Raw genomic sequence first — 27,318 nt, 5'->3', positions numbered from 1 at the left:
ATGATAGTTAGAGTAAAGCTTTTATATTTTTTGTAATTAATTAAGTAAGCTTTTACTCTAGTTCTTGTAGTTAACAGAGCCTTGACAATGAAATGATTTTGTTAAATAAATAGAACAATAGAAAGTCTCTAAATGAAAGGCTTGGTGATGTTTAATTGTGTTTAGAGTTTAGCCATAGATTAATCAACTCCATAGGTTTAATAATAGACTTGATAACACTCTTTGAATGATTTGTTTGAAGGAATAAATGCTTAGCGGTAATTGAGATGCATGCTGAAGTTTGACATGTTAATTCAAGTACGATATAGCTTTATGCATGTCTACAACATTGTAACACTCCATGGGATGCTAACAACTCCGCTAGCCTATAAACGATCTTTCATGGAGCCAAGTTCTGAATTTTGGCTATGAGTTGATTAAACATATGTAGCTGCAATGCTATAATGGGTAAAATTTGGCATCCTCGTGGGTTTGTGCTGTACTTAAGCAAAAGTTGGAATACTCCTCTGGCTACTTGCGATATCAATATATCACATAAGGTACACCCTTGGTAATGCCCACGAATATCCTTCCTAGCATGTAGAGTCTGATTAAACTCACTAAACTTTCGCATCGTCCCGTACTCCCGTTACTAAAGAATTGAAATTCTAGAAAGACAAAGAATGAAAAAACTATTTGATAAGTCTTGATTTAATGATATCGGTATTCCAATGAAAAACACTCTATTGCTATGCTTATTTTGACATGATCCTTCACTATTATATGTTAATAATGATATGCTCATTGTGTTCCTTGGCAAGCTAAGAGTTAACAAGATGAATTAGATTATATCTTGATTGACTAGTTATCCCTACTTATAAAATCTTCATTAAGATTTTCTTGTCTTAACAAAGCTTGTGTAGTACTCCCCCATTCCTAGATATAATGTTTATATTTTTTTGAGAATTTATTTCAAAATATAAGGTATATTGCGTTGGACAATCTATGTGGATATTTTTTGGGGAGTTGGTTGTGTTTCCTTATCTTTTGAAAACTCTTTTATTATGCCAATTGTCTAGGATCGATCCCGCAAAAACCTTATGTATTTTTCTCTCCACGTGTGTTTCTTAATTTCAATGCCAAAAACTATACACCTTATACACTACAAGAAAAGTTGCCATGGCCGACGAAGTTGAAGTCGCGCCGTGGTTGCTGGTGTACCATGGTCGACGATTTTGGGTCCCTCCGTGGTGCATGTCAAAACTTTTTTTTTCTCGTTTTTGAGGCCACCTAGCCCGACGAAAGCGGCCAAAACGTCGCGTATGGTGGCCCGGGACGTGGTGCATCTCGAAATCTCGGGTTCGCCAGCCGAGTCAACGCAAATCCGCACCGCCGAGGGATGTAGGGCCCAGATGGCAGGCTCTCTGGCATTGTTTTTTTTCTCGATCGCGCCATCTCGTTCAACGTTCTCCGATCGAGCCGTTTACGATGCAGGATCATGGGTCCCGCATGTCATCCTCTATGAACCAAAATTCTTTCTATTCTTGGATTTTTTTGACCCCCTGATTTCTGGCTACTTCCTTTTTCTTTTGATCCCTTGCCGCCTTGGAAACGTTGAGACCGCTGCTGTTAAATGGGACCCACATGTCATCCTCTATGTGCAATCAACTTTCTTTTCTTGGAGTTTTTTTTGGCACCTCAAATTTGGTCACTTGCCTTTTTCTTTCGATCCCCTGCCGCCTCTCAAACGGTGATACCGCTGATGCTAACTGGGACCCGCATGTCATCCTCTATGTACTATAAAACTTTCTTTTCTTGAATTATTTTTGGCACCTCATATTTGGTCACTTACCTTTTTCTTTCGATCCCCTGCCGCCTCTCAAACGGTGATACCGCTGCTGCTAAATGGGACCCGCATGTCATCCTCTATGTACTATAACTTTCTTTTCTTGAATTATTTTTGGCTCCTCATATTTTTTCACTAGCCTTTTTCTTTCGATCCCCTGCCGCCTCTCAAACGGTGATACCGCTGCTGCTAAATGGGACCCGCATGTCATCCTCCATGTACTATAAAACTTTCTTTTCTTGAATTATTTTTGGCTCCTCATATTTTTTCACTTGCCTTTTTCTTTCGATCTCATGCCACGTTTGAAACGTTGAGGAACCTGCAGGCTCATGGGACCCGCATGTCATCCTCTATGTACTATAAAAGTTCATTTTCTTGGTTTTTTTTCACCCACTAATTTTTGGCAATTTCTTTTTTCTTTTGATCCCCTGCCGCCTCTCAAACGGTGATACCGCTGCTGCTAAATGGGACCCGCATGTCATCCTCTATGTACTATAAAACTTTCTTTTCTTGAATTATTTTTGGCTCCTCATATTTGGTCACTTGCCTTTTTCTTTCGATCTCATGCCACGTTTGAAACATTGAGGAACCTGCTGGCTCATGGGACCCGCATGTCATCCTCTATGTGCTATAAAAGTTTATTTTCTTTATTTTTTTTCACCCTCTGATTTTTGGCTATTTCCTTTTTCTTTTGATCCCCTGCCGCCTTGGAAACGTTGGGTAAGATGCTGACTCATGGGACCCGCATGTCATCCTCTATGTACAATCAACTTTCTTTTTCTTTTGATCTTAAGCCGCATTTGAAACGTTGAGACCGCTGCTGCTAAATGGGACCCGCATGTCATCCTCTACGTACAATAAAGTTTTTTTCTTGGATTATCTTTGGCTCCTGATATTTTGTCACTTGCCTTTTTCTTTCGATCTCATGCCGCCTTTGAAACGTTGAGTAAGCTGCTGGCTCATGGGTCCCGCATGTCATCCTCTACGAACAATAAAAGTTTCCTTTCTTGGAGTTATTTTTTACCCCTAATTTCTGGCTATTTGCCTTTTTCTTTTGATCTCCTGCCCCCTCTGAAATGATGAGGACGCTGTTGGCAGGTCGGTCCCACATGTCATCCTCTATGAACAATAAAAGTTTCCTTTGATGGATTTATTTTGAACCCCTAATTAATTTCTGGATATTTCCCCTGCCGCCTTGGAATCGTTGAGGATCTTTCTTGCCTCATGTGTCCCGCATGTCATCCTCTCAGAACGGTAAATGTTTATTTTCTTGGATTTTGTTGACCAAACGATTTTTGGCTTATTTTTTCTTTCGATCACCTGCAGCCTTTAAAACGTTGAGGACGCCGCTGGCTCATGGGTCCCACATGTCAACCTCTATGAACAATAAACGCTGAGGATGCTGCTGCCTCATGGGTCCCGCATGTCATCCTCTCAGAACGAAAATGTTTCTTTTCTTGGATTTTTTACCAACAGATTTATGGTTTATTTTTTCTTTCCATCCCCTGCCGCCTTTAAAACGTTGACGATGCTGTTGGCTCATGGGTCCCCGATGTCAGCCTCCCCGTACAAGAAACATATGATATCTTGATTATTTTGCAGACAATAAACAATGTATTGCGCTCTGAGCTATTTCAAACGGATAATTAAATCTTTATTTTTACATAAACAAACTTATATGTTGAATCTCCTTGTTTTTTTTGTCTTTGCGAAGCATAGGACTTTCCTATTTTTTTAGAAAATTCGGAACTTTCCTGTTTTGGAGTGGGCTGAAATTGTACGAGTCAAAAGGCCAAGCAGGATAGTTCGAAGGCCCGAATGTCCGGATGCAGCCCAATTGAAATCTTTCTTCTTGGATTTTTTCACCCCCGATTTCTCGCTACTTCATTTTCCTTTTGGTTCGTGTCGCCTTGGAAACGTTGAGACCGTCGCTGCAAAATGGGACCCGCATGTCATCCTCTACGTACAATAAAATTTCTTTTCTTGGATTATTTTTGGCTCCTGATATTTGGTCACTTGCCTTTTTCTTTCGATCCCGTGCAGCCTCTCAAACGGTGATACCGCTGCTGCTAATTGGGACCCGCATGTCATCCTCTATGTACAATCAAGTTTCTTTTCTTGAATTATTTTTGGCTCCTGATATTTGGTCACTTGCCTTTTTCTTTCGATCTCATGCCACGTTTGAAACGTTGAGGAACCTCGCCGGCTCATGGGACCCGCATGTCATCCTCTATGTACTATAAAAGTTCATTTTCTTTGTTTTTTCACCCTCTGATTTTTGGCTATTTCCTTTTTCTTTTGATCCTCGCCGCCTTGGAAACGTTGAGTAAGCTGCTAGCTCATGGGACCCGCATGTCATCCTCTATGTCCATAAACTTTATTTTCTTGGATTTTTTTGACCCCCTAATTTCTTGACTACTTTCTTTTTCTTTTGATCTCAAGCCGCATTTGAAACGTTGGGACCGCTGCTGCAAAATGGGACCCGCATGTCATCCTCTATGTAAATAAAGTTTCTTTTCTTGGATTATCTTGGGCTCCTGATATTTTGTCACTTGCCTTTTTCTTTCGATCTCATGCCGCCTTTGAAACGTTAAGTAAGCTGCTGGCTCATGGGTCCCGCATGTCATCCTCTATGAACAATAGAAGTTTCCTTTCTTGGAGTTATTTTTTACCCCTAATTTCTGGCTATTTGCCTTTTTCTTTTGATCCCCTGCGGCCTTTGAAACGATGAGGACGTCATGGCAGGTCGGTCCCACATGTCATCCTCTAAGAACAATATCACTTTACTATGATTGTTTTATTGTGAACACCTAATTAATTTCTGGCTATTTCCTTTTTTTTCTTTGATCCCCTGCCGCCTTGGAAACGTTGAGGATGCTGCTGCCTCATCGGTCCCGCTTGTCATCCTCTCAGAACGATAAATGTTTTCTTTTCTTGGATTTTTTTACCAACTGATATTTGGTTTATTTTTATTTTCGATCCCCTGCCGCCTTTGAAACGTTTAGTAAGCTGCTGGCTCATAGGTCCCCGATGTCGACCTCCCGTACAAGAAACATGTGATATCTTGATTATTTTGCGGACAATAAACAAGTGTATTTCGCTCGAGCTATTGCAAACGGATAAATTAAATCTTTATTTTTACAACTTATATCTTGAATCTCCTTGTTTTTTGTTTTGGCGAAGCATAGGACTTTCCTGTTTTTTTTTTTGAGAAAAATCCGAACTTTCATGTTCTAGAGTGGGCTGAAATTGTACGAGTCAAAAGGCCCAGAAGGATAGTTCGAAGGCCCAGATGTCCAGATGCAGCCCAATTGAAATCTTTCTTTTCTTGGATTTTTTTAACCCCCGATTTACGGCTACTTCATTTTTCTTTTGGTCCTGTGTCGCCTTGGAAACGTTGAGACCGCTGCGCAAAATGGGACCCGCATGTCATCCTCTATGTACAATAAAGTTTCTTTTCTTGGATTATTTTTGGCTCCTGATATTTGGTCACTTGCCTTTTTCTTTCGATCTCATGCCACGTTTGAAACGTTGAGGAATCTGCTGACTCATGGGACCCGCATGTCATCCTCTATGTACAATAAAAGTTTGATTTCTTGGATTTTTTTCACCCTCTGATTTTTGGCTATTTCCTTTTTCTTTTGATCCCCTGCCGCCATTGAAACGTTTAGTAAGCTGCTGGCTCATAGGTCCCACATGTCAGCCTGTATGAACGATAAAGCTTTCCTTTCTTGGAGTTTTTTTTGACCCCCTAATTTCTGGCTACTTTCATTTTCTTTTGATCTCAAGCCGCATTTGAAACGTTGGGACCACTGCCGCATAATGGGACCCGCATGTCATCCTCTATGTACAATCAAGTTTCTTTTCTTGGATTATTTTTGGCTCCTGATATTTGGTCAGTTGCCTTTTTCTTTCGATCTCATGCCACGTTTGAAACGTTGAGGAACCTGCTGGCTCATGGGACCCGCATGTCATCCTCTATGTACTACAAAAGTTTATTTTCTAGGGGTTTTTTTTTACTCTCTGATTTTTGGCTATTTCCTTTTTTCTTTTGATCCCCTGCCGCCTTGGAAACGTTGAGTAAGCTGCTAACTCGTGGGACCTGCATGTCATCCTCTATGTACAATCAATTTTCTTTTCTTGGAGTTTTTTTTACCCCCTAATTTCTGGCTACTTTCTTTTTCTTTTGATCTCAAGCCGCATTTGAAACGTTGGGACAGCATGTCATCCTCTATGTACAATAAAAGTTTCTTTTCTTGGATTATTTTTCACCCTCTGATTTTTGGTCACTTGCCTTTTTCTTTCGATCTCATGCCGCCCTTGAAAACGTTGAGGAACCTGCTGGCCCATGGGACCCGCATGTCATCCTCTATGTACTACAAAAGTTTCTTTTCTTGGATTTTTTTCACCCTCTGATCTTTGGCTATTTCCATCTTCTTTTGATCCCTTGCCGCCTTGGAAACATTGAGTAAGCTGCTGACTGATGGGACCCGCATGTCATCCTCTATGTACAATCAAGTCTCTTTTCTTGGATTTTCTTACCCTCTTATTTTTGGTCACTTGCCTTTTTCTTTCGATCTCATGCAGCCTCTGAAACGTTGAGGAAGCTGCTGGCTCATGGGACCCACATGTCATCCTCTATACTATAAAAGTTTATTTTCTTGGATTTTTTTCAGCCTCTTATTTTGGGCTTTTCCCTTTTTCTTTTGATCCCCTGCCGCCTTGGAAACGTTGATTAAGCTGCTGACACAAGGGCCCCGCATGTCATCCTCTATGTACAATCAACTTGCAAGATCTTGGAGCGAAAGAGCTTGTATAAGTGGGACCGATATGTCATCCTCTATGTACAATAAAAGTTTCTTTTCTTGGATTATTTTTTGCTCCTGATATTTGGTCAGTTTCCTTTTTCTTTTGATCTCATGCCGCCTCTGAAACGTTGAGTAAGGTGCTGGCTCATGGGACCCGCATGTCATCCTCTATGTACAATAAAGTTTCTTTTCTTAGATTTTTTTACCCCTGATTTTTGCTAACTTGCCTTTTTCTTTTCGATCATTTGCCGGCTTTTTTATTGAGGTCGCCGCTGGCTCATGGGTCCCACATGTCAGCCTCTATGAACAACAAACCTTTCCTTTGTTGGATTTATTTTTACCCCTAATTTACGGCTATTTGCCTTTTTTCTTTTGATCCTCGCGGCCTTTGAAACGATGAGGACGCTGCTGGCAGAGTCGGTCCCACATGTCATCCTCTATGAAGAATAAAAGTTTCCTTTTTGGATTTATTTTTGGCCCCTAATTTACGGCTATTTGCCTTTTTCTTCGATCCTGCCGACTTCGAAATGATGAGGATGCAATGGCAGATCGGTCCCACTTGTCATACTCTATGATCTTTATATGTTTCCTTTGTAGGTTTTATTTTTTACCCCTATTTTCAGGCTACTTGCCTTTTTCTTTGAAACGTTGAGGACGCTACTGTCTCATGGGTCCCACATGGCATCCTCTCTGAACGATAAACCTTCATTTCTTATTAACGACGGGTTTATCGCATTATTTTCGCAGACTAATACAAGCTCTTTCGCTCCAAGATCTTGCAAGTTAATAGAATAAATCATGGAATTATTAGGATATGTTTTAAATTTCAAATCCACTTTATGAATTTTTGAAAATACCGTGATCTATGTGGGTATGGAGCGATCAAGGATTTTCATATTGGCCATGAGCAGTTTCAAAAATTGCAACCCAATAATTCAAAATAAATACAAACAACTTTTATGTAGAATCTCCGTGTTTTTGTTTTTTGCCAATCATAGGATCTGTGGTTCTTTAGAAAAGGGCCAACATTGCATGAGCAGAAAGGCCCATTTGTAGTTATTGGGCTTCGACAGCCGGAGCAAGTAGGCCTATAGCAAATACCTTGTAGATGGCCGTTGGAACCCAAAAGTATTTGTTGCCTAGACTTAGATGCCAAACTCAGCCTTATTGACATGAACCTTGCTATGCACACGACAATTTCAGTCCGATCCGTGTACGAAACACAAGATCCAACCCTTCGTGTGAGGAAGCAGGTGGCAGCACACCTCGAGATGCTCAATCGTACATACGCATATCATATAGGAGTTGTCGTATGTACATCAGTTCTGTATTGACATGTTTTTTCTTTGGTTCACATGTGGGGTCCGCACAGTCACCTAGGTCGCACATCTACTTCCTTGCTCGTAGTTGATGCATGTTCGGTTTGGGGATGGGGTGGAACCGAACACACCCCCGTGCCAGTGGATGTACTTTACCCTTTAGCGGCGAAAAAATAGGAATGGTCCTCTCATGAGTATGATCAACAAGAGGTGGCTATATTATAAAGGACGTACACACATTGTAATTATAGTGCTAAAATAAAGTCAATCCTAAAACAGCCATGCATGGGTTATAATATGAAGGCAACACGAAATACAAAAGCAGGGCAGTGTTCAAATAAACTGATTCAAACTAGTACATACTAAAAACAGTGTACTACTTCTCAACACTTCAAGCATAATAAAAAAGTGTCACTGTTTTTTAAAGGTAACACCGAACGGGCAATGTTTAAAGCAGGCTTAAACCACATAGCCGCTTGTCGGACACTATCCCAACCATCCTTGGGAAGGCTGATAACTCCCACAGTCTCACCTTCATCTGGCTGGAGGTTGCAGCGCAAAATTTTAGGGTATTGATTATAACGAATATTCCGGTATGCTGTGTAGACGCAGTTTTTCCTCATGAATGGAACCAATGTGCCATTAGGAGCTTTGGATTCACGCTTCTTCAGGTTGGCAATGATTGGGTAATTGAGTCCGAGGAACAGAGAGTGGTCGCTGAGGCTGTTAACCTGCCTCCAAAGAAAGTCCTCGCACGTGCGGTAGATAAGGGATCCAGCTCAAAGACGTAGGTGGCAACAGGAGGATACCGCCGTAGCCGAAGCCCATTAGCAGCATAGGGAATGTCGAGGTACTTCAGCATTGGCAATCCCAATCTTGTTTACTGTAAGGATGATCATCAATCGCTTGCCATCAGCAGATGGAGCGAGGAACCACGCATACTGCTGATAATCCACAACCGGTGGCGGGATTACAAACGGGAGCATCGGGTTTTCTCGCAATATTAGAAATGGAGACGAATAGGGTGTTACCGGCAACCATATTCAAACAAAGCAGCATTGTTCATCGTTCATGCTCACGGTATAAATACGACTATGTAAGCTAAGGACATTGGTCATTCATGTGTTCAAATCGAGTGTCCAATATATCGCTTATACTGCATCCATCCCACGAAACTAGTCTAAACTTCGCCAAAACTAGACACTAGTTAGTGTATACACAGTTATATACTACCTCTGTCCCACCGAAAGTGTCTGAGATTTGTCCAAATTCAGATGTATCTAGACAGTGAAAGCATATAGATACATTCAAATTTTGACAAATATATATCATCTTAAGTTTAAGTCCTGTCTTGTAGTTAATTCCCTTTGTCTTAAGTGATCTATTAGAGAGCTTCCCGTGACCACCCGAAGGGTAAGAAATGTTTAATCGTATAAGTGGATTGCCTAGACCTTTCCATCAGTTCGGACTTTTGGTTGCGTTGGCTAGTCCATGAAGCTTGACATGGTGTCGAGCCGTGGTCTCGAGTTCGAGTCCTGGCTTTCGCAATTTATCCTAAAATTGTTGTTGCCCCCTCGGAGTCCACGTATATGCCTCTTGAGCTATACCTCCGAGTCTTTCCACATGTTGACTTGTCTCCCATCACACGTGAGGGGGTGTTGAATTGTATAAGTGGATTGCCGCCCTTGCGATCAGTTCGGACTTTTGGTTGTGTTGGTAGTGCATGAAGCTTGACAAGAAAGAAATGCTCTTTGTAGCTAACCCCAAGTCTCGGTAACATTTGCAAAATAGGTATCGATGCAGCTATCCATTCAGTAGAAGAATTTGCATTTTAGAGTTGAAGGTTCATAATCTCTTCTCTACTATTGATAGTAAAGGGTACACATGGTATTTGTTTACCTCATTTTCGCGTTCTAAAAAAGGTACGCTATATGGTTGTGCTAAGTTAAACTGATTTAAGTCTGTTCAAGTTTATCGAAAATTATACTACCAACATCTAAAACATCAATATAGGTTCATATATTACAAAAGATATTTAGATTTTCTTTTCTCGAACACATGCCTAGTCGTGCATCATTATATATTAGAGCATACAGGGGTTGTAGCAAGGCTACGAAAACTGAGAAAGCAAAAAGAAAGAACTATACGGGGGACTAGAGGCAGCTAACTTTGTTAGGCCTGCAGTGCTGAATCTTATATATATATGAGGTTGTAGATATTAATCGTAAACTTATTCAAACTTAAATATCATTGAATTAGGAAAAAGATAACCTGAGTTATTTTGAATGAGGGGACGTCACAATCACTAATGAAAGATAATTGTGGGAAACTGAAATCTATTCAAGAAAATGGGAGAAAAAATGTATCAAAAACAAAATTAATTATACCATTCTCATTGTTCACCGATATAAACAAAGAACTGTTTGATCTGCATGTAGGTACATCCAATCAAGGCTTTTCCCCGATCTCTAGAAAATATAAGCTACGCATGTAATTACAAACGATTTTCTTCTGTTTTTCTGTTTCTACGTTAACATTTGAGATACTTGTTAATTACATCCATATTCGCAGCTTGCATAGAGTTACTAATTCAGGAATGCATTCACATACGGAGTATACTATGTTTGCTGATGACTGACTAGTACTAATTCATTGCAAGCAACGGTTCATTCATATTCAGATAAAGGATGTGATCGTTAAGTCATATACTTATGAAAGTCCTTATGCATCTCTCTCGATGCGGATGGCGAGGTCTCTCGTCCTCCTTTTGGAGGCAAAATCAATTAGTTATATATGAAACAATGGGTGTAAAAGGTTATCAAAAATGGTGCCTTCATAGTGCCACGTTATCTTTTGAGATACTGGTTAATTACACCCATATTCTGCAGTGGCGTAGAGTTACTAATTCAGGAATGCAATCACATACTGAGCATACTATGTTTGTTGGTGACTAATTAGTACTACTAATTCATTGCAAGCAGCGGTTCATTCATATTCAGCAAAAGGGGGTGTGATCATTAAGTCATATAAGAAAGGTAAAATATAAACAAGGTAGTTCATGAATAACTTCATTGGTTAAGGCAGTGTATCATGCAATGCAACATAAGGACTGAAAAAATACCATTTGCGGTGTCCCGTATACGTGGAGCCGTCGGTTTCGTCCACCGCAAAAACGTGGCCACGGAGTTCAATGGCATCACGGAATTTGGATAATCAGGTGCGAGTGTAAGGGCCTCCAGCATTCTCCAGCCGCCACCCCCTTCAAGGTAGAAAATCGTTTTGTCGAACAAGGCGATGAGCTTGTAATCTGCGTACCTCCCACCTTTTGTGGGCACTTGGCGATTACAATCTTCAACAAATTAATTGCTGGACCCCAGTTAAAAGAGTATGCAGGTCGATATGAAACAATACTATGATGAATCTTCGAATCAGGTAGGGATGGAAGGGGGATATGTCGCTCGGTGTAGACGTTCACGAGGCACCACTCATGATGATCGGCGGCGGCGATCCAGTCGCCGTTCGCGCCAAGCCATTTTCTGTCGTGCATGAACGGCAGGGCGACAGAACGGCGAGGATGGTCGAGGGGCACCAGGTCGTACACGGTATCATGCAGACGAGATGCTGTCGCCAGGTCCCAGTGTTCACCGAACCAATAAGCAGGCGGAGGCATCAGCAGGCAGGGTTCATCCCAATGGTGCATCTTACCTTCATCCTTGCTGATCATGTCGTAGAGCTCCCTGGAACATGCAGCAAGTCGGACGGTGTAGGTAACGTCCAGATGCGCAGCGATGAGGTCGATGTTGTCGCCGGTGAGAGCCTCCAAGTGGCCGTCCCCGCCGCCCCGGCAAAGCCTAGAATAATCCATCACGTGAAGATGGATTTAGGTGGATGGCGGATGCAACTGCGCTTGGGGTTTTCGGAGGAGAGGGCGAGCGCTATGGAAGGAACGATGTGGCGCGCGGCCGGCCGGGGTAAGGAGAGAAAGGTATACGGAGTAGTACTAGTGATGCGGCGTGGTGGGGATCGAGATCCTGCGCGTGCGCGTGATTCTGGGAGGGTGAAGAAGAAGATTTTTTATTTTTTTTGTAACGGGGTGAAGAAGAAGATGATAGACATGCAAGGGGCAAAAACTAGGTAGTACTCTAGGCTGCTGCTGCGACTGGGCGCCGATTTGACTGTTGGTAGACTAGCACGCCACCCATCTATAAATTTGCGACGACGTTTGGTGCAGTGATGTCTCGTCACATCAGGTTGACCAGAGAGGGCTCTTTTTTTACAGTTTCCATTTCGATATATTTTTCGCCAATAATCGTAGTTCTCTACATGCCAGAGACACGTACCTTAACATGGGCAGCATGCAACCGCGCGAGCACCAAAATGGAATGAGAAATGTTTTAGAGCAGAACTTCATTTTCAATGCCTTTCCTAGCTTGGTTTGGAAACCGAACAGAGCTTCAGTGACTTGATGCTTCCAAGATACATTGTGACTGTGTCCCACCATCTACCATCCATTTGAGATCCAACGTTCCAAACTATCTCTTATTTCGAAGCTAAAAAAGAAAAACTATTCAGAAAATTTTGAAAAAAAATCCAGTAATATGTAGATTCCTTGTTTTAAAATCTATGAATATTTCATCCCATTCGGATGACTAGCTTGTGATTAAATAGATTCTTACGTACTCGAGCACTAGTTTAAACTAAATATATATTTGCTCACAAACCTATGATTCAAATCGAATGAAACTTCACCAAAATATAAATCGAAATATGCATGATTTACTGGAAGTTTTTCAAAATTTTCATGGTCCATGGGGTCCTCCAAAGTGCAAGCTTTTTTTTTCTTGGTTGGTACTTCAAAACTGAGTTTGGATGGTGGCAAGACTTGCACAAAGAGGATGTCAAAATTTTGGCCTTTGTGAACTTTGCAATCAACATCAAGTGTCGGACTCTCGAGAAAAAAATATGAGTTGGCGCCCACCTTTCTTTCAACCGTTGGTTCTCAATCCGAGGGTGGTCCAACTAGCTAACAAAATTGGCTTGGTATTCATGGTCTTGAACCAACGATTTGGCATGGCTTTCAATTGGTATGAGAGGTGATGTATGGAGGTGATTCATACGAGAGGGCAATAAAGAAATGTTTTGTCATCCTCGCAAAGCTAGTCTATTTGGAAAGAAATGAATAATTGGTTTTTCGCAACATTGCATGATACTAATTCATGATACTATGCATTGAAGGTGTTGTATCATAGACTAGTATCAGTCTACGATACTTCCCATTGTGACTAGTCTAAGTGCTTTTGCACCATGAACACTAGCTATGCACAGACCTCAAAAAACACTTCTCCATCATTCTACTATTCACACTTTCTTTTTCTAATAGAACTATGTACCATTGTTTTTAATATAATCTTGTGTCGAGAGTATATATTTCTAAAATAGTCATTTATGTTTCGCATAAGCTCAAAGAGGGGTACTTACTTATGAGAGATATCTTTCAACTAATACGTTGTAGGAGTACTTTAATTATGTGAGCTATAGTGTGAAATGCTTACTAGAACGAGTACAAAAGGTGTTTGATAACATTACAGGCCACACGCCCAAAGGTAGCCTCGCATTGTAGGAGCATTACATCAATTTAACAACTACGGAGGAGTAGCCTAGGTAGAGATAACAGGCAAAGGAAATAGTTCAACAGATAGTACAACACAACTACGGAAAGGGAGTAGCCTAGGTAGAGATAAACATGCAAATGAAATAGTTCAACAGATACAAATCTTGCATTACAACACGAGTATTACATAAAGTACATCAGCCCTTCTTTCTGGACCTGTGACGCGAAGGCAGGTTCCATTGCCGGGCGTTGGCGAAGCTTGGGATGAGCCACAACGGAACCTGCCACCATGTCCATCTAATGTTGGTTTGGAAACCAACGATGCTCTTCGTAATTCAAACCGAAGCGGCAAATTTCTGGAGAAGGAGGATATGCAAGGCCTACCGCATGGTGCGATGTGTAAACAGAGTTGCTTCTCGCCATATTTGGACGGTCATGTTCTGCCCGTCTTCTCTTGGAATGATAATCGGATAGTTCACTCCAAGGAAGAGAGAATATGATCCAAGGGAAATAATCCTCCTCCATGGCCTCGGTGGCATCAATCGACCGGTGTCCATGCCGTACACCTCGCAGCCAAGTAAACCCTTACCATACCCGCGAATAGTGCGACCATGACGACCCTCGAGGTAGCAGCAGCAGGTAAAATCCGAACCAGTCCGGTATAATCCCGCCCGTCGCAACGCCCTGGTATGGACCAGAAAAAGTCTAGAACCATCAGGAGATCGTGCTAACCACCAGGAGCCAAGATTGTACCGACCTTGTTCATCAAGTTCTGGCGGAATAGGTGCCGTGCTGATCAACAAAGGACCTTGCAAAGGAAAGCACAGCTTGAAGTCAGTTCAGCAAAACTTGATTAGTTCATTACATACATGAATAATGATGTAGCTAAAATACTGCCTCCGATCCAAATTAATTGACTCAACTGGATGTGTCTAGCTAGATATGCACAAATTAATTGACTCAAGTTTGTCTAGCTAGATGCACTGGCTAGACAAAGCTGAGTCAATTTGATTTGGATCGGAGGGAGTACTTTATTTTGACTCAAAGGCATATCGCTGCTGATTTTGATTGAATATAGAGGGGGAAAGGTACAGGCATGACACGAAAACTGCACAACAAAAAGAAAAAGGCTAAAGCTAAATCTGAAACTAGCAGGTAATAGCGAAAACACATCATATGAGATGAGAAAAATTACCCCAAGAAAGTTGATTCCATGCATAAACTTTGCCTGCCTAAGTTACAGCAAATACAATACCCTTGTGGATGATTGCATCGGAGTAGCCGTACGCTAAGAACTGGTTGTCAAGAACTGTCCATCTGCTAGAAGCACAGTGAAGGACTGCAATTGCCGCGTTGAAGATGGCAAGAACAGAGAAACTAGTATAATTTGAAGCAGCTGTTGGAACTCGGCAAATAGCTATCTTCAGCAGTTGAAGATGTTGATCATTAGACTCGAACACAAGTTTATCCGGGGTGGATTTAAACTCACTTATTGGTGGTAGAGGAATCCGGCGACCAGTGTACACATTGACAAGCTCCCAATTCCAGGGGAAGCCAAGAAGGGCGATCCAATCTCCATTCGCGCCTGCCCACATGCCCGTACCACCATCTGGAATCACGGCATCGGAAGAGATCCTGTCCAGCGGCGTCAGTTGGCACAAGGTACCCTTGCGATCTTTTGCATCATGTTGCTTGTCCTTCTGCGCACCCTGCTGCTTGAACTTGTGGACGCGGGAGAAGGGATTGTGTGCGGGCGGTACCTCAGTTTGGTGAGTATGAAGAACACAGGGCATGCCAAACGGCTGAGAGGCAGGCAGAGCTACACTTTGTGTTGCTGAATCATGATAAAACTTGCATGAACCGACGAGACTCGCGGCGGTGATGACATCGCATCGGGATGCGATTTCTTCAAGGGGGCCATCAGGAAACACCCAAGAACTGCCACTCTCATTGATCGATCTCGCCATTGGAAGGATGCGGTCAAGTGGGTGTGGGGGTGTGGGAGTGGGACGCTGGCGTTTGGGTATGAGGTATTGGAGGACAGTGCGAGCGGCAGCTGGTAGAGCGATATGGATAAAAGTCCACAACTCCTACTAGTACCATCAAACAGGTGGCTCGAGATGATCCAAAAAAGGCATGGCGGCGGTGGTGCAGGGGCTGCTGGTGTAGGCGGGGTCGCCAGAGAAGATGGAGATGAAGAAGACGGAGAAGCAGGCAAAAAAAAACAATTTGAATTGAAATCAATAATACGAGTACTACGGGCGTGCCTTCTCTCTCTGGTCTCTGCTGCACTACTGCACCTGTCGTGAAGGCGTGTGACCCGAGAAGAAGCTAATGTACTGTATACTGTCCTTGCACGCCGTGGAGCTGTATTTTGTCTCATCAAATCAGCTCTGGACAGTTTCAGCAGAGAAAAGATCCTTTGCCATCATCATGATATATTACCACGGGCCCACGGCAGTGCACATTCATCTTGTACTACCATATACTGTACTGCTCTATATGTTGCACAAACCACCACTTGGACATTTGTTTTGCAGTTTCCACCATGTGGTGGTCTAATATGTTGCAAATTTCACCACTTGGTTATCTAATCAGCTAGTTAGTCATGTTGATAGCAAAATCGACAAGTGGGTTCAACATGTCAATGCTCCAATTAATGTTTTAGAAAAAATAAATTTTTCAAAATTCATACTTCTTTTATTTAGCTATTTAAAAATGCTTATTCATTTATTTCAACAAATATTGTGCGGTCTTGAATTTTTTTCAAACAAATATTATGGCATCGGGTTCAGGACTCCTGAAAAGGACTGGCCGTGGTACGGGAACCCGAAATGATGCCCACAACATGGTCGAAAGTGGCAAGGAACCCGTCGAGGTGGATGAACTCGGGAAACCTTGGTAGAGGTAGGGATCTTGAGGAGGCCATTAGGGTTAGCCTACCCCCAATAAGCGTATGAACGAAAAAAATTCACATAAGTAGTAGCTATTATTAAAATTTCACAAATATTACGCGCTTTTGAATATTTCAAAAGTATTGTGGCGTCACGCTGGCCGTGCCCGAATTTTACCTTTCAGGCTGGATGTCACGAGCATGATCACTCAACCAACCGGGTCCAAACATATATATACAATTGGCCTCCTCGAGCCTACACCGACCAGATTGTCGCTGAAACTGGATCATATAGTTTCTATTGGGTTGATGTCCTAAGGAAATATTCCAACAACGGAAGTTGTTTGTTCGTTGTATTATATTCCTTTGGAATCTTGTTGGGCTTGTTTGGTTCGAAGAAAATTCATAGAAATTTTGTGGGATTCAAATCTCAGTGGCTCCTTTGATTCTTGAATACATGATAATTCATACTAATTCACGTGTTTTTTGTGTAGCACTACAACCAAAGAACATGCAATTCAAATTTGTGTGATTTCTCTCATATAGGATTAATTCAACATGCAATCATATTCAATTCCTACATTATTTCTATTTTAACATTTTGTACACATCATGCATGCGACCCAAACAATGCGTACATGGTGGGGGGTTGTTTCGTTGCAAAAGCAGTTGGTCACACCACAAACAAACATGCAACAATTAATCTAAATTCACGCGGTTTCCCCGCGATGCAACCAAACAATATTCGATGAAACTAAGCATGGCATAAACATATACAATACACACCATACATTTTGGCTGCTTTGATTATTCGCAAGATTTTCAAAGTGCGGGAATATGAAAATTGTATGATTAGAGAGTGATGATCATCTCCAAATATATAGGATTGAGAAACAACGGTATTTGGATCCAATAACATTTGGTTGCGTGTGAAAACCAAAAGAAATACTAGTAGTAACATACGGTTACACAATGAAGGATTTTTTGTTTTTGTATAAAAATGTATTGTCAATGAATTCTGAAAATTGCAATCCTATGAATTAAACAATCAGAAATCGTGTCAGACTAATTCCAACGTTTCGAGATTCTAGTACGGAGTATGATTTCTTTGAAGGGGCGCAGAGGGACGTGGGTAGCAATGTCTAGTCCCTGTCTTGTCTGTATACACTGTACTTACATCAGACTAGTGTTGCTCATGAAGTCTTAATCTGACGTACTCTGAAGCTAGATGCATTACCGTTTCCAGTCTCTGTCCTCGTTTTTTCGATCGGCAAAATAGACAGAAATAACCCAAAGTCGAAAAGATTGGGAAAAACAAACTTTCGACATACTAGCAAGATTGGGTTATTTTTGTCCAAATTCTCGTTTTTTTCTCTTGGCTTCCCTACCCTTGAATCCATGTCACTTACGTGTGTTGCCCATGCATGCGTCATGTCCCACACTTCAGTGAGCACAAGTAATGTGTTGTACGTACGCAAACTCCCAGCGATCTTCTTTGTCAAGAGAAGACGCATCAAGATTCAAGACCCGATCGCATTTCTTGCTTTCAGCCTGGGATCCTCCATGTAAAAGTTAGGGATTTAGATGTAATTTCATGTTTATTTTGTGTGCTGTTGTAAACTGTTGATTTTTTATGTCCATTTGAATCTTGGTCAAATCCTAGGTTTGACCTAGATTTAAACAAGTTTAAAACATGAAAATGAAAAAGTAAGCCTGGATCCACCTTAGTCAATCCAAAATGAAGCTTTTGGGAGGTTTTTGAAATTTCCATGTTTGAAACCCAAAACCACTTCTTTTCATGCTAGACTTCATAAGACATAGTTTAGGGATAGGGGTAGATACATGATTTGTCTGGTTTCAGTATGTCTAGAGCTTGTTTATCCACTTGAATGCTTACTATATGACATAAGAAGACTATGTGCTATGGTTTTTCATTTATCTAATTTTTTTGAATTTTATGCCCATTTGAATCTTGGTCAAATCCCAGGTTTGACCAGGTTTTAAACAAGTTTAAAACTTGAAAATGAAAAGGTGTAAGCATGGATCCTTTGTAGTCACTCTGAAATGAAGCTTTTGGGAGGTTCTCGAAATTTCCATGCATGCTTGAAACTCAAAACCACTTTTCTTCATGCTTGACTTCATAAGACAGAGTTTAATTAGGGTTAGGGGTAGATACACGATTTTTCTGGTTTGAATATGTCTAGACCTTGTTTATCAACTTGAATGTTTACTATATGACATAATTAAGAAGGCTATGCACGTGCTTTGGTTTTTCATTCTTTAGATTTTTGTCTGAATTTTTATGCCCATTTGAATCTTGGTCAAATCCTAGGTTTGACCAAGATTTAAATAAGTTTAAAACATGAAAATGAAAAGATAAGCATCGATCCTTCTTACTCGCTCTAAAATGAAGCTTTTGGTAGGTTTTTGAAATTTCCATGTTTGAAACCCAAAACCACTTCTCTTCATGCTTGACTTCATAAGACGAAGTTTAGGGTCGATAGGGGGTAGATACATGATTTGTCTGGTTTGAATATGTCTAGACCTTGTTTATGAACTTGAATGCTTACTATATGACATAAGAAGACTATGTGCTTTGGTTTTTTTTATTTTTTTATTTTATGCCCATTTTAATATTGGTCAAATCCTAGGTTTGACCAAGATTTAAACAAGTTTAAAACATGAAAATGAAAAGGTAAGCCTGGATCCTTCTTAGTCACTCTAAAATGAAGCTTTTGGGAGGTTTTTGAAATTTCCATGTTTGAAACCAAAAACCACTTCTCTTCATGCTTGCTTCATAAGACAGAGTTTAGGGTTAGGGGTAGATACATGATTTGTCTTATTTGAATATGTATAGACCTTGTTTGTCAACTTTTGAATGCTTACTATATATATATGTGACATAAGAAGACTATGTGCTTTTGTTTTTCATTTTTCTGATTTTTTTAATTTTATGCCCATTTAAATCTTGGTCAAATCCTGGTTTGACAATGATTTAAACAAGTTTAAAATATGAAAATGAAAAGGTAAGCATTGATCCTTCTTAGTCACTCTAAAATGAAGCTTTTGGTAGGTTTTTGAAATTTCCATATTTGAAACCCAAAACCACTTCTCTTCATGCTTGACTACATAAGACAAAGTTTAGGGTTACGGAGTAGATACATGATTTTTCTTGTTTGAATATGTCTAGACCTTGTTTATCAACTTTAATGCTACTATATGACATAAGAAAACTATGTGCTTTGGTTTTTCATTTTTCTGATATTTTTTGGAATTTTGATGCACATTTGAATCTTGGTCAAATCCTAGGTTTGACCAATATTTAAACAAGTATATATAGAACATGAAAATGAAAAGGGAAGCATGTATCCTTCTTAATTAGTCACCCTAAAATGAAGTTTTTGGGAGGTTTTTGAAATTTCCATGTTTGAAACCTAAAACCACTTATCTTCATGCTTGACTTCGTCATAAGACAGAGTTTAGGGGTTAGGGGGTAGATACATGATTTGTCTAGCTAGTTTGAATATGTCTAGACCTTCTTTATCAACTTTAATGCTTACTATATGACATATAAGAAGACTATGTGCGCTTTGGTTTTTCATTTTTCGGTTTTTTTATTTTATGCCCATTTGAATCTTGGTCAAATCCTAGATTTGACCAAGATTTAAACAAGTTTAAAACATGGAAATGAAAAGGTAAGCATCGATCCTTCTTAGTCGCTCTAAAATGAAGCTGAATTTTGGGAGGTTTTTGAAATTTCCATGTTTGAAACCCAAAACCACTTCTCTTCATGCTTGACTTCATAAGACGAAGTTTAGGGTCGATAGGGGGTAGATACATGATTTGTCTTGTTTGAATATGTCTAGACCTTGTTTATCAACTTGAATGCTTACTATATGACATAAGAGGACTATGTGCATTGGTATTTCATTTTTTGATTTTTATGCCATTTGAGAATCTTGGTAAAATCCTAGGTTTGTTGAGCAAGATTTAAACAAGTTTAACATGTGAAAATGATAAGGTAATTAAGTCTGGATCTTTCTCTTAGTAACTCTAAAATGAAGCTTTTGGGAGGTTCTTGAATTTACCATGTTTGAAACCCAAACCACCGTACTTGTTTTCATGCTTGACTTCATAAGACAGAGTTTAGGGTTAGGGGTAGATACATGATTTTTCTGGTTTGAATATGTCTAGACCATGTTTATCAATTTGAATGCTTACTATATGACATAAGAAGGCTATGTGCTTTGGTTTTTCATTCTTTCGATTTTTTTCTGAATTTTTATGCCCATTTGAATCTTGGTTAAATCCTAGATTCGACCAAGATTTAAACAAGTTTAAAACTTGACAATGAAAAGGTAATTAATCATGGATCCTTCTTAATTAACCAGCCAGTCTAATTAAAATGAAGCTTTTTGGGAGGTTTTTGAAATTTCCATGTTTGAAACCCAAAACCACACTTCTCTGCTTCATGCTTGACTTCATATATAATTAAGACAAAGTTTAGGGTTAGGGGGTACATGATTTGTCTGGTTTGAATATGTCTAGACCTTGTTTATGAACTTGAATGCTTACTATAAGACATAAGAAGACTATGTGCTTTGGTTTTTTATTTTATTTATTTTTTTTATTTTATGCCCATTTGAATATTGGTCAAATCCTAGGTTTGACCAAGATTTAAACAAGTTTGAAACATGAAAATGAAAAGGTAAGCCTGGATCCTTCTTAACTAGTCACTCTAAAATGAAGCTTTAATTTTGGGAGGTTTTTGAAATTTCCATGTTTGAAACCAAAAACCACTTCTCTTCATGCTTGACTTCATAAGACAGAGTTTATGGTTTTAGAGGGGTAGATACATGATTTGTCTTATTTGAATATGTCTAGCTAGACCTTGTTTATCAACTTTTGAATGCTTACTATATATATGTATGTGACATAAGAAAACTATGTGCTTTGGTTTTTCATTTTTCTGATTTTTTTTGGAATTTTGATGCACATTTGAATCTTGGTCAAATCCTAGGTTTGACCAAGATTTAAACAAGTATAGAACATGAAAATGAAAAGGGAAGCCTGTATCCTTCTTAGTCACCCTAAAATGAAGTTTTTGGGAGGTTTTTGAAATTTCCATGTTTGAAACCCAAAACCACTTCTCTTCATGCTTGACTTCTTAAGACATAGTTTAGGGGTTAGCGGGTAGATACATGATTTGTATGGTTTGAATATGTCTAGACCTTGTTTATCAACTTTAATGCTTACTATATGACATAAGAAGACTATGTGCTTTGGTTTTTCATTTTTCTGTTTTTTTTTGAATTTTCTGCCAATTTTGTTTGACCAAGATTTAGACAAGTTTTACACGTGAAAACGAATAAGTAAGCCTGGATCCTTCTTAGTCACTCCAAAATGTACCAATTGATAGGTGCGTTAACTTTGCTTCATGGAAAAAATAATGTCATGTAAATGAGTTAACTTGGATTTCCTACCCTTGAATCCATAGGAAACTTTGTTCTAATGCACTATAATAATCAACCGAGCTTTTACACCAGCAGGTCTGTCACTTACGTGTGGTGCCCATGCGTGAGGTCCCACACTTCAGTGAGCACAAGTCACGTGCAATAGGTACGCAAACTCCCAGCCATTTTCTTTGTCAAGAGAAGACGCATCAGGATGCGTATTGGAAGTCTGTGGGTCCTTCTGGATCCTTCGGTTGTCCCTCTCACAAAAAAAAACAAATCTCTCTCATTCTCGGCCTCGCTCGACTCGCTCGCTCGCTCGCTCGCACCTCCTTCTCACTGACAAACCCTGCACAAAAGTCAACATCATCACCAGAAAAAGGGGAGACACCATAATTCTCTCCCTTCTTCTCTCCTTCCGAGTGATCCCTCTTCCTCCGAGTTTCACTCAACGGGCAAACACACATGTGCTGCATAGTAATAATAAAAAGGTAGAAAAATCGACCTACGAATCTATAATTAAATAGGTTAAACTAGGGTTTTGCCCAGTACTACAGATCAAGGTTCAAAAAATCCAACTACGGGGTTCGAACAACCCCATTTCTAATCCAAGATTTTTTTCGACCTCATCCAATGGCCTCAAACTATAGGCCGGGTTAGCATCTAGTGCAGTATGTGTGAGAATGTATGCACTATGTGTGCTATAACTTGTGTGTCTTTCAAATTTGAACCAAATTTGAATAAGTTTGAAATATTTGAAATGGGGCTTTTGGCTTAAACGTTTGAAACCCAAAACGACTTCTCCTCATGCTAGACTTCATAAGACCGAGTTTAGGGTTAGGGGGTAGATACATGATTTGTCTGGTTTGAATATGTCTAAACCTTGTTTATCAACTTGAATGCTTACTATATGACATAAGAAGACCATGTGCTTTTGTTTTTATTTTTCTATTTTTTTTAAGAATTTTATGCACATTTGATTCTGGTCAAATCCTAGGTTCAACCAAGATTTAAACAAGTTTCAAGCATGAAAATGAAAACGTAAGCCAAGATCCTTCTTAATTAGTCACTCTAAAATATATGAAGCTTTTGGGACGTACTTGAAATTTCCATGTTTGAAACCCAAAACCAATTCTCTTCATGATTGACTTCATAAGACAGAGTTTAGGGTTAGGGGTAGATATACACATGATTTTTCTGGTTTGAATATGTCTAGACCTTGTTTATCAACTTGAGTGTTTACTATATGACATAATTAAGAAGGCTATGTGCTTTGGTTTTTCATTCTTTAGATTTTTTGTCTGAATTTTTATGCCCATTTGAATCTTGGTCAAATCCTAGGTTTGACCAAGATTTAAATAAGTTTAAAACATGGAAATGAAAAGGTAAGCATCGATCCTTCTTAGTCGCTCTAAAATGAAGCTGAATTTTGGGAGGTTTTTGAAATTTCCATGTTTGAAACCCAAAACCACTTCTCTTCATGCTTGACTTCATAAGACGAAGTTTAGGGTCGATAGGGGGTAGATACATGATTTGTCTTGTTTGAATATGTCTAGACCTTGTTTATCAACTTGAATGCTTACTATATGACATAAGAGGACTATGTGCATTGGTATTTCATTTTTTTATTTTTATGCCCATTTGAGAATCTTGGTAAAATCCTAGGTTTGTTGAGCAAGATTTAAACAAGTTTAACATGTGAAAATGATAAGGTAATTAAGTCTGGATCTTTCTCTTAGTAACTCTAAAATGAAGCTTTTGGGAGGTTCTTGAATTTACCATGTTTGAAACCCAAAACCACCGTACTTGCTCATGCTTGACTTCATAAGACAGAGTTTAGGGTTAGGGGTAGATACATGATTTTTCTGGTTTGAATATGTCTAGACCATGTTTATCAATTTGAATGCTTACTATATGACATAAGAAGGCTATGTGCTTTGGTTTTTCATTCTTTCGATTTTTTTCTGAAATTTTATGCCCATTTGAATCTTGGTCAAATCCTAGGTTCGACCAAGATTTAAACAAGTTTAAAACATGATAATGAAAAGGTAATTAATCATGGATCCTTCTTAATTAACCAGCCAGTCTAATTAAAATGAAGCTTTTTGGGAGGTTTTTGAAATTTCCATGTTTGAAACCCAAAACCACACTTCTCTGCTTCATGCTTGACTTCATATATAATTAAGACAAAGTTTAGGGTTAGGGGGTACATGATTTGTCTGGTTTGAATATGTCTAGACCTTGTTTATGAACTTGAATGCTTACTATATGACATAAGAAGACTATGTGCTTTGGTTTTTTATTTTATTTATTTTTTATTTTATGCCCATTTGAATATTGGTCAAATCCTAGGTTTGACCAAGATTTAAACAAGTTTAAAACATGAAAATGAAAAGGTAAGCCTGGATCCTTCTTAACTAGTCACTCTAAAATGAAGCTTTAATTTTGGGAGGTTTTTGAAATTTCCATGTTTGAAACCAAAAACCACTTCTCTTCATGCTTGACTTCATAAGACAGAGTTTATGGTTTTAGAGGGGTAGATACATGATTTGTCTTATTTGAATATGTCTAGCTAGACCTTGTTTATCAACTTTTGAATGCTTACTATATATATGTATGTGACATAAGAAAACTATGTGCTTTGGTTTTTCATTTTTCTGTTTTTTTTTTTTTTGGAATTTTGATGCACATTTGAATCTTGGTCAAATCCTAGGTTTGACCAAGATTTAAACAAGTATAGAACATGAAAATGAAAAGGGAAGCCTGTATCCTTCTTAATTAGTCACCCTAAAATGAAGTTTTTGGGAGGTTTTTGAAATTTCCATGTTTGAAACCCAAAACCACTTATCTTCATGCTTGACTTCGTCATAAGACAGAGTTTAGGGGTTAGGGGTAGATACATGATTTGTCTAGCTAGTTTGAATATGTCCAGACCTTGTTTATCAACTTTAATGCTTACTATATGACATATAAGAAGACTATGTGCGCTTTGGTTTTTCATTTTTCTGTTTTTTTATTTTATGCCCATTTGAATCTTGGTTAAATCCTAGATTGACTTCATAAGACAGAGTTTAGGGTTAGGGGTAGATATACACATGATTTTTCTGGTTTGAATATGTCTAGACCTTGTTTATCAACTTGAGTGTTTACTATATGACATAATTAAGATGGCTATGTGCTTTGGTTTTTCATTCTTTAGATTTTTTGTCTGAATTTTTATGCCCATTTGAATCTTGGTCAAATCCTAGGTTTGACCAAGATTTAAATAAGTTTAAAACATGGAAATGAAAAGGTAAGCATCGATCCTTCTTAGTCGCTCTAAAATGAAGCTGAATTTTGGGAGGTTTTTGAAATTTCCATGTTTGAAACCCAAAACCACTTCTCTTCATGCTTGACTTCATAAGACGAAGTTTAGGGTCGATAGGGGGTAGATACATGATTTGTCTGGTTTGGATATATCTAGACCTTGTTTATCAACTTGAATGCTTACGATATGACATAAGAACACTATGTGCTTTTATTTTTTTATTTTTTTGTGCCCATTTGAATCTTGGTCAAATCCTAGGTTTGACCAAGATTTAAACAAGTATAGAACATGAAAATGAAAAGGGAAGCCTGTATCCTTCTTAGTCACCCTAAAATGAAGTTTTGGGAGGTTTTTGAAATTTCCATGTTTGAAACCCAAAACCACTTCTCTTCATGCTTGACTTCTTAAGACATAGTTTAGGGGTTAGCGGGTAGATACATGATTTGTATGGTTTGAATATGTCTAGACCTTGTTTATCAACTTTAATGCTTACTATATGACATAAGAAGACTATGTGCTTTGGTTTTTCATTTTTCTGTTTTTTTTTGAATTTTCTGCCAATTTTGTTTGACCAAGATTTAGACAAGTTTTACACGTGAAAACGAATAAGTAAGCCTGGATCCTTCTTAGTCACTCCAAAATGTACCAATTGATAGGTGCGTTAACTTTGCTTCATGGAAATAATAATGTCATGTAAATGAGTTAACTTGGATTTCCTACCCTTGAAACCATAGGAAACTTTGTTCTAATGCACTATAATAATCAACCGAGCTTTTACACCAGCAGGTCTGTCACTTACGTGTGGTGCCCATGCGTGAGGTCCCACACTTCAGTGAGCACAAGTCACGTGCAATAGGTACGCAAACTCCCAGCCATTTTCTTTGTCAAGAGAAAACGCATCAGGATGCGTATTGGAAGTCTGTGGGTCCTTCTGGATCCTTCGGTTGTCCCTCTCACAAAAAAACAAATCTCTCTCATTCTCGGCCTCACTCGACTCGCTCGCTCGCACCTCCTGCTCACTGACAAACCCTGCACAAAAGTCAACATCATCACCCGAAAAAGGGGAGACACCATAATTCTCTCCCTTCTTCTCTCCTTCCGAGTGATCCCTCTTCCTCCGAGTTTCACTCGACGGGCAAACACACATGTGCTGCATAGTAGAAAAATTGACCTACGAATCTATAATTAAATAGGTTAAACTAGGGTTTTGCCCAGTACTACAGATCAAGGTTCAAAAAATCCAACTACGGGGTTCGAACAACCCCATTTCTAATCCAAGATTTTTTTCGACCTCATCCAATGGCCTCAAACTATAGGCCGGGTTAGCATCTAGTGCAGTATGTGTGAGAATGTATGCACTATGTGTGCTATAACTTGTGTGTCTTTCAAATTTGAACCAAATTTGAATAAGTTTGAAATATTTGAAATGGGGCTTTTGGCTTAAACGTTTGAAACCCAAAATGACTTCTCCTCATGCTAGACTTCATAAGACCGAGTTTAGGGTTAGGGGGTAGATACATGATTTGTCTGGTTTGAATATGTCTAAACCTTGTTTATCAACTTGAATGCTTACTATATGACATAAGAAGACCATGTGCTTTTGTTTTTCATTTTTCTATTTTTTTTAAGAATTTTATGCACATTTGATTCTGGTCAAATCCTAGGTTCAACCAAGATTTAAACAAGTTTCAAGCATGAAAATGAAAACGTAAGCCAAGATCCTTCTTAATTAGTCACTCTAAAATATATGAAGCTTTTGGGACGTACTTGAAATTTCCATGTTTGAAACCCAAAACCAATTCTCTTCATGATTGACTTCATAAGACAGAGTTTAGGGTTAGGGGTAGATATACACATGATTTTTCTGGTTTGAATATGTCTAGACCTTGTTTATCAACTTGAGTGTTTACTATATGACATAATTAAGAAGGCTATGTGCTTTGGTTTTTCATTCTTTAGATTTTTTGTCTGAATTTTATGCCCATTTGAATCTTGGTCAAATCCTAGGTTTGACCAAGATTTAAATAAGTTTAAAACATGGAAATGAAAAGGTAAGCATCGATCCTTCTTAGTCGCTCTAAAATGAAGCTGAATTTTGGGAG

Source organism: Lolium perenne, chromosome 6 (assembly GCF_019359855.2).
Source record: "Lolium perenne isolate Kyuss_39 chromosome 6, Kyuss_2.0, whole genome shotgun sequence".
Classification (NCBI taxonomy): domain Eukaryota; kingdom Viridiplantae; phylum Streptophyta; class Magnoliopsida; order Poales; family Poaceae; genus Lolium; species Lolium perenne.
Note: the sequence above shows the minus strand (reverse complement) of the source record.